The 5,717-nt window shown below is 43.2% G+C and overlaps 1 pseudogene; it reads right to left on the bottom strand.

Moving 5' to 3' along the window:
- Positions 1-320: 320 nt before the first annotated feature.
- LOC124621174 lies at positions 321-438 on the bottom strand (annotated as a pseudogene).
- Between the last annotated feature and the right edge of the window lie 5,279 nt (positions 439-5,717).

Below are 5,717 nucleotides of genomic sequence, written 5' to 3'. Positions count from 1 at the left end.
ACTCTATAATTTATAAATATGAATAAACAGTGCTAAACATGCGCAGTATTCGTAATTACTTTGTAAATATATGGAATTGCGAAGTAAGTAAATAGGTAAAAAACTAAACTAAACTCCGCCCGGACAAGCCATGAAGATCCAACGGACCGACCGGCCGCCGTGTCATCCTCAGCCCACAGGCGTCACGGGATGCGGATATGGAGGGACATGAGGTCAGCACACCGCTCTCCCAGCCTTATGCAAGTTTCCGAGACCGAAGCCGCTACTTCTCAGTCAAGTAGCTCCTCAGTTTGCCTCACAAGGGCTGAATGCACCCCGCTTGCCAACAGCGCTCGGAAGACCGGATGGTCACCCATTCAAGTGCTAGCCCAGCCCGGCAGCGCTTAACATCGGTGATCTGAAAAGAACCGGTGTTACCACTGCGGCAAGGCCGTTGGCAAGTAAATATGTAGGGCGTGGTGAAAAACATATTAGAATGAAAAAATTAAAGGTATTATTAAGCCCACATCAATTTATATTTTATTAATTACCTTAGAGCCACAACTCTTATGTTAGTCCTGGATACTCTTGCATCCCCTGCCCCCCAAAGACCATGGACCATGCATTTAGTGGAGAAGCTTTTGTGCCTCAGCGATATAGATAGCCGTACCGTAGATGCAACCACAACGGACCGATATCTGTTGACAGGCCAGACAAACGTTTGGTTCCTGAAGAGGGGCAGCAGCATTTTCAGTAGTTGCAGGGGCAACATTCTGGATGATTGACTGAACTAATCTTGTAACGTCAAACAAAACAGCCTTGCTGTTCTGGTACTACGATCAACTGAAAGCAAGGGGACACTACAGCCGTAATTTTTCCCAGGGACATAAAACTCTACCGCATGGTCAAATGATGATGGAATCCTCTTGGATGAAATTTTCTGGAGATAAAATGTCCCGCATTCGGATCTCTGGCCACGGACTACTCAGGAGGGTGTTGTCATCAGGAGAAACAAAACCCTTAGTGGGCAGGTAGGTTAGATAATTGAAAAAGAGAAATGGAGAGTTTAAATCTAGATACAGTGGAAATCAGTGATATTCGGTGGCAGGAGGAACAGGACTTCTGGTCGTTTGAATACCGGGCTACAAATACAAAATCAAATGGGGGCAATGCAAGAGTAGGTGTAATAACAATTAACAAAATAGGAACGCTGGCAAGCTACTATGTACAGCGTAGTAAACGTATTATTATAGCCAAATTAGACACGAAGCCCACACCTACCACGGTACTACAAGTTTATATGCCAACTAGCTCCGCAGGAGATTGAGGAAATGTTTAATGAGATAAAGGAAATAATTCAGATCGTTAAGGGTGACTAAAATTTAATATACACCGTGGGCTGGAATTCGGTATAGGAAAAGAAAGAGAGGAGAAAAGTTGTAGATGAATATGGATCGGGGGAAAGGAACGTAAGAGGAAGGAGCCTGGTAGAATTTTCCACAGAGCATAATTTAATCATAGCTAACACTTGGTTTAAGAAACATGAAAGAAGGTTGTACACATGGAAGAGACCTGGAGACACCGGGAGGTTTCAGATTGATTATATGATAGTAAAACAGAAATGGCGGAAGTGGGTTTTAAATTGTAAGACATTTCCACCGGCAGATGTGGACTCTGACCATAATTTATTGCTTATAAAATGCAGATTAAAACTTAAGAAACTGCGAAAAAGTAGGAATGTAAGGAGATGGGACCTAGAGAAACGGAAAGAACCGGAAGTTGTAAAAATTTTCAAAGGTGGTATTATGGAATGACTGACGAAAACAGGGGAAAGGAACACAATAGAAAAAGAATGGGCAGCATTGAGAGGTGAAATAGTGAAGGCAGCAGAGGACCAAGCAGGTAAAAAGACGAGGGTTATTAGAAATCCTTGGGTAACACAAGAAACATTGAATTTAATCGATGAAAGGAGGAATGGAGGAAATGAGATAGATGAAAGGAAATTTAAATGTCTAAAAAATGAGATCGACATGAAATTCAAAATGGCTAAGCAGTAATAGCTAGAGGACAAGTGTAAGGATGTAGAAGTATATATCACTAGTGGCAAGATAGATGTCGCATAAAGGCAAATTAAAGAGGCCACCTGTATGAATAGCAAGAGTTCAGATGGAAAACCTGTCCTAAGCAAAGAAGGGAATGCAGAAAGGTGGAAGGAATATGTAGAGAGACTATATAAGAGAGATGTATTTCAGGGCAACGTTATGGAAATGGAACAGGATGTAGATGAAGATGAGAAGGGAGATATGATGCTGCGTGAAGAATTCGACAAAGCACTGAATGACTTGAGCCGAAAGAAGGCCCCGGGAATAGAAGACATTCCGTTGGAGCTATTGATTGCCTTGGGAAAGCCAGCCATGACAAAACTCTTCCATTTGGTGAGCAAGATGTATGAGACGGGTGAAATACCCACGAACGTCAAGAAGAATATAGTAATTCCAACTCCAAGGAAAGCAGGTATTTAAAGGTGTGAAAATTACCGCACTATCACTTTAATACGTTACGGTTGCAAAATACGAATAAGAACGCTTTACAGAAGAATGCAAATGCAGGTAGAAGTCGACCCCTGGGAAGATCATTTTGGATTCCGAAGGAATGTATGAACATACGAGGCAATACTGACCCTACAGTTTCTCGTGGAAGACAGGTTAAGGAAAGATAATCCAATGTTTATGGAATTTCTGGACTTAGATAGAGAAAGCTTTTGACAATGTTTGCTGGAATACTCTGTTTCAAATTCGAAAGGTGGTAGGGTAAAATACAGGGACTGAAAGGCTACTTACAGTTTGTACCGAAACCATATGGCAGTTATAAGAGTCGAGGGGCACGAAAGGGAAGCAGTGGTTAAAAAGGTAGTGAGACAGGGTTGTAGTCTTTCCCCAATGTTACGCAATCTGTCTGTTGAGCAAGCAGTAAAGGAAGCAACAGAAAAATTTGGATCAGGAATTAAAGTCCAGGGAGGAGAAATAAAAACTTTGAGTTTTGCCGATGACATTGCAATTTTGTCAGAGACAGCAAAGAACTTGGAAGATCAGTTGAACGGATTGGAATCGTCCTCTTGAAAGGAGGATATAATATGAACACCAACAATAACAAAACGAGGATAATGGAATGTAGTCGAATTACATCACGTGATGCTGAGAGAACTAGATTACGAAATGAAACACTTAAAGTACTGTCCATGTATGGCACCTTTTCCTTTGTATCAAGGCCTTTGACCAGCGGCACTGGAAAGAAATTTGGGAGAAGCGCTACCTCATTTAACACTTCAAACAAGTGTCTCAGTACAATTTGCTAAATGAGTTCTGATCAAATTGAAACAAAGACATTATGAAATAATGGTAATGCCATCTATGATACTGCTGTTCCGTGTTAGTACTGCACCTGACTACTCCAATGTATTATGAGATAACAACTGATGTTGATAAACAAGTTACGAAGAAAGCTGTTGCAGTTGACATCACCCGCTGACTCATAACTGTGAGGTACCTATACAATAGAAAGAAAGTGGAAATGATTCTAATTCTTAGGAACGTGTAAGAGGGATAACTGCCAATTAGACAGAGTAAAAGTACTGTTTGTATCTCCTGCAATTAGGCAGAGTAAAAGTACCGTCTGTATCTCCTGAACCAGTAAATCAACATCAAGGCCAGTGCACTACATGCGCGTTACTTGGAAAATTAGTCTCGAATTGCAAACCCATTGCCTGGCATGCAGATCCGATAGGGTTCAATAAACGAACGCCACACTACTACGAACTTAAGGAGACCCTGCGTCTTGGAAGATACCGAAAGAAATATGATGTCGTGGTTCAGAATTAAATCTCTTTGGGAAAACACATGTGGGAGGCTTAACAGTCTGAAAATAAGAAGTGTCAAATCTGAGATCCTCAATCGTTTCAGTTGGAATTCGTACATATATTGATTTATGAAGAAATAACCTGTTGGGCCATCCTAACCGTGGTCTGAGTCGTATTCTGGTGGGTATGGCGACTTCGTGTGATGAGTGTTTTAGTTCAGAGTAAGGATATTAGACTGATGGCGGAAGTGGTCTGAAGAAACGCTACAGCCGGCATTTCGGCCGGGACGTCACTTGCACCCCGCTTGCCAACAGCACTCGGCAACTAGATTGTCTCCAGTTCAAGTGCTAGCCCACTCCGACAGCGCTTAATTTCGGTGATCTGACGGGAAACGGTGTTACCACTGCGGCAAGGCCACTGGCGAAAAGCCTCTGCCACTGAGGCAAAAATACGAGATGGTACTGCGAAAAATACTCTGGTGCACCTTTTTTGTACAATTGGGTCCTTACTGCGTCAGTAATGCACACCCATAATACTATTTACAGTTACGCTACAGTCTCATGCTGTGCTTGTAAAAACTATTCGGCATCTATACATTCTGCTTAGAAGTTCGATCAGGTGAAAAAACGCTGGGCTAACAAAAACGTGAAAAACAAATATGTTTTCCATTTCAGGTGCAAAACGTTTAAATTGAAACGCACGCTGCGTCAGATAAAATGAAGTCGGCAGCAGTTGTACGTTTGTGACGCGCAAAAATGTTTGAAGACGTGACAAAAAGTATTCATAACACGTTCTTGCTAATTGAATGCCTCTCATGCATAACCGCACGAACAGGACGCATTACTGAGATCAGCTAACGTTAATTTTATTGCAGTAAACAATAAACACCTAAAACTGAGAATTATACGACTGGCCATTAAAATTGCTACACCACGAACATGACGTGCTACAGCCACACGAAATTCAACCCACTGGAAGAAGATGCTTCGCTATGCAAATTATTAGCTTTACAGAGCATTCACACAAGGTAGGCGCCGGTGGCTACACCTACAATGTGCTGACATGAGGAAAGTTTCCAACCGATTTCTGATACACAAACAACAACTGACCGGCGTTGCCTGATGAAACGTTGTTGTGATGCCTCATGCAAGGAAGAGAAATGTGTACCATCACGTTCCCGACTTTGATAAAGGTCGGATTGTAGCCTATCACGATTGCTGTTTATCGTATAGCGACGCTGCTGGTCGCGTTGGTCGAGATCAAATGACTGTTAGCAGCATATGGAATCGGTAGGTTCAGGAAGGTAATACGGAACGGCCTGCTGTATCCCAACGGCCTCGTATCAATAGCAGTCGAGATGACAGGCATTTTATCCGCGTGGCTGTAACGGATCGTGCAGCCACGTCTCGGTCCCTGAGTCAACAGATGGGAACGTTTTCAAAACAACCATCCGCACGAACAGTTCGACGACGTTTGCAGCAGCATGGACTATCAACTCGGAGACAGTGACCGCGGTTACCGTTGACGCTGCATCACGGACACGAGCGCCTGCGATGGTGTACTCGACGACGAACCTGGGTGCACGAATGGGGAAACGTAATTTTTCGGATGAATCCAGGTTCTGTTTACAGCATTATGATGATCGCATCCGTGTTTGGTGATATCGCAGTGAACGCACATTGGAAGCGTGTATTTGTCACCGCCATACTGGCGTATCACCCGGCGTGATGGTATGGGATGCAATTGGTTACACGACTCGGTCACCTCTTGTTCGCACTGATGGCACCTTGAACAGTGGACGTTACATTTCGGATGTGTTGCGACCCGTGGCTCTACCCTTCTTTCGATCCCTGCGAAACCCTACATTTCAGCAGGATAATGC

The sequence above is a fragment of the Schistocerca americana genome, chromosome 6 (genome assembly GCF_021461395.2).
Source record: "Schistocerca americana isolate TAMUIC-IGC-003095 chromosome 6, iqSchAmer2.1, whole genome shotgun sequence".
In the NCBI taxonomy this organism is placed as follows: Eukaryota; Metazoa; Arthropoda; class Insecta; order Orthoptera; family Acrididae; genus Schistocerca; species Schistocerca americana.
Note: the sequence above shows the minus strand (reverse complement) of the source record. Positions and strands in the feature narration are given on the sequence as shown.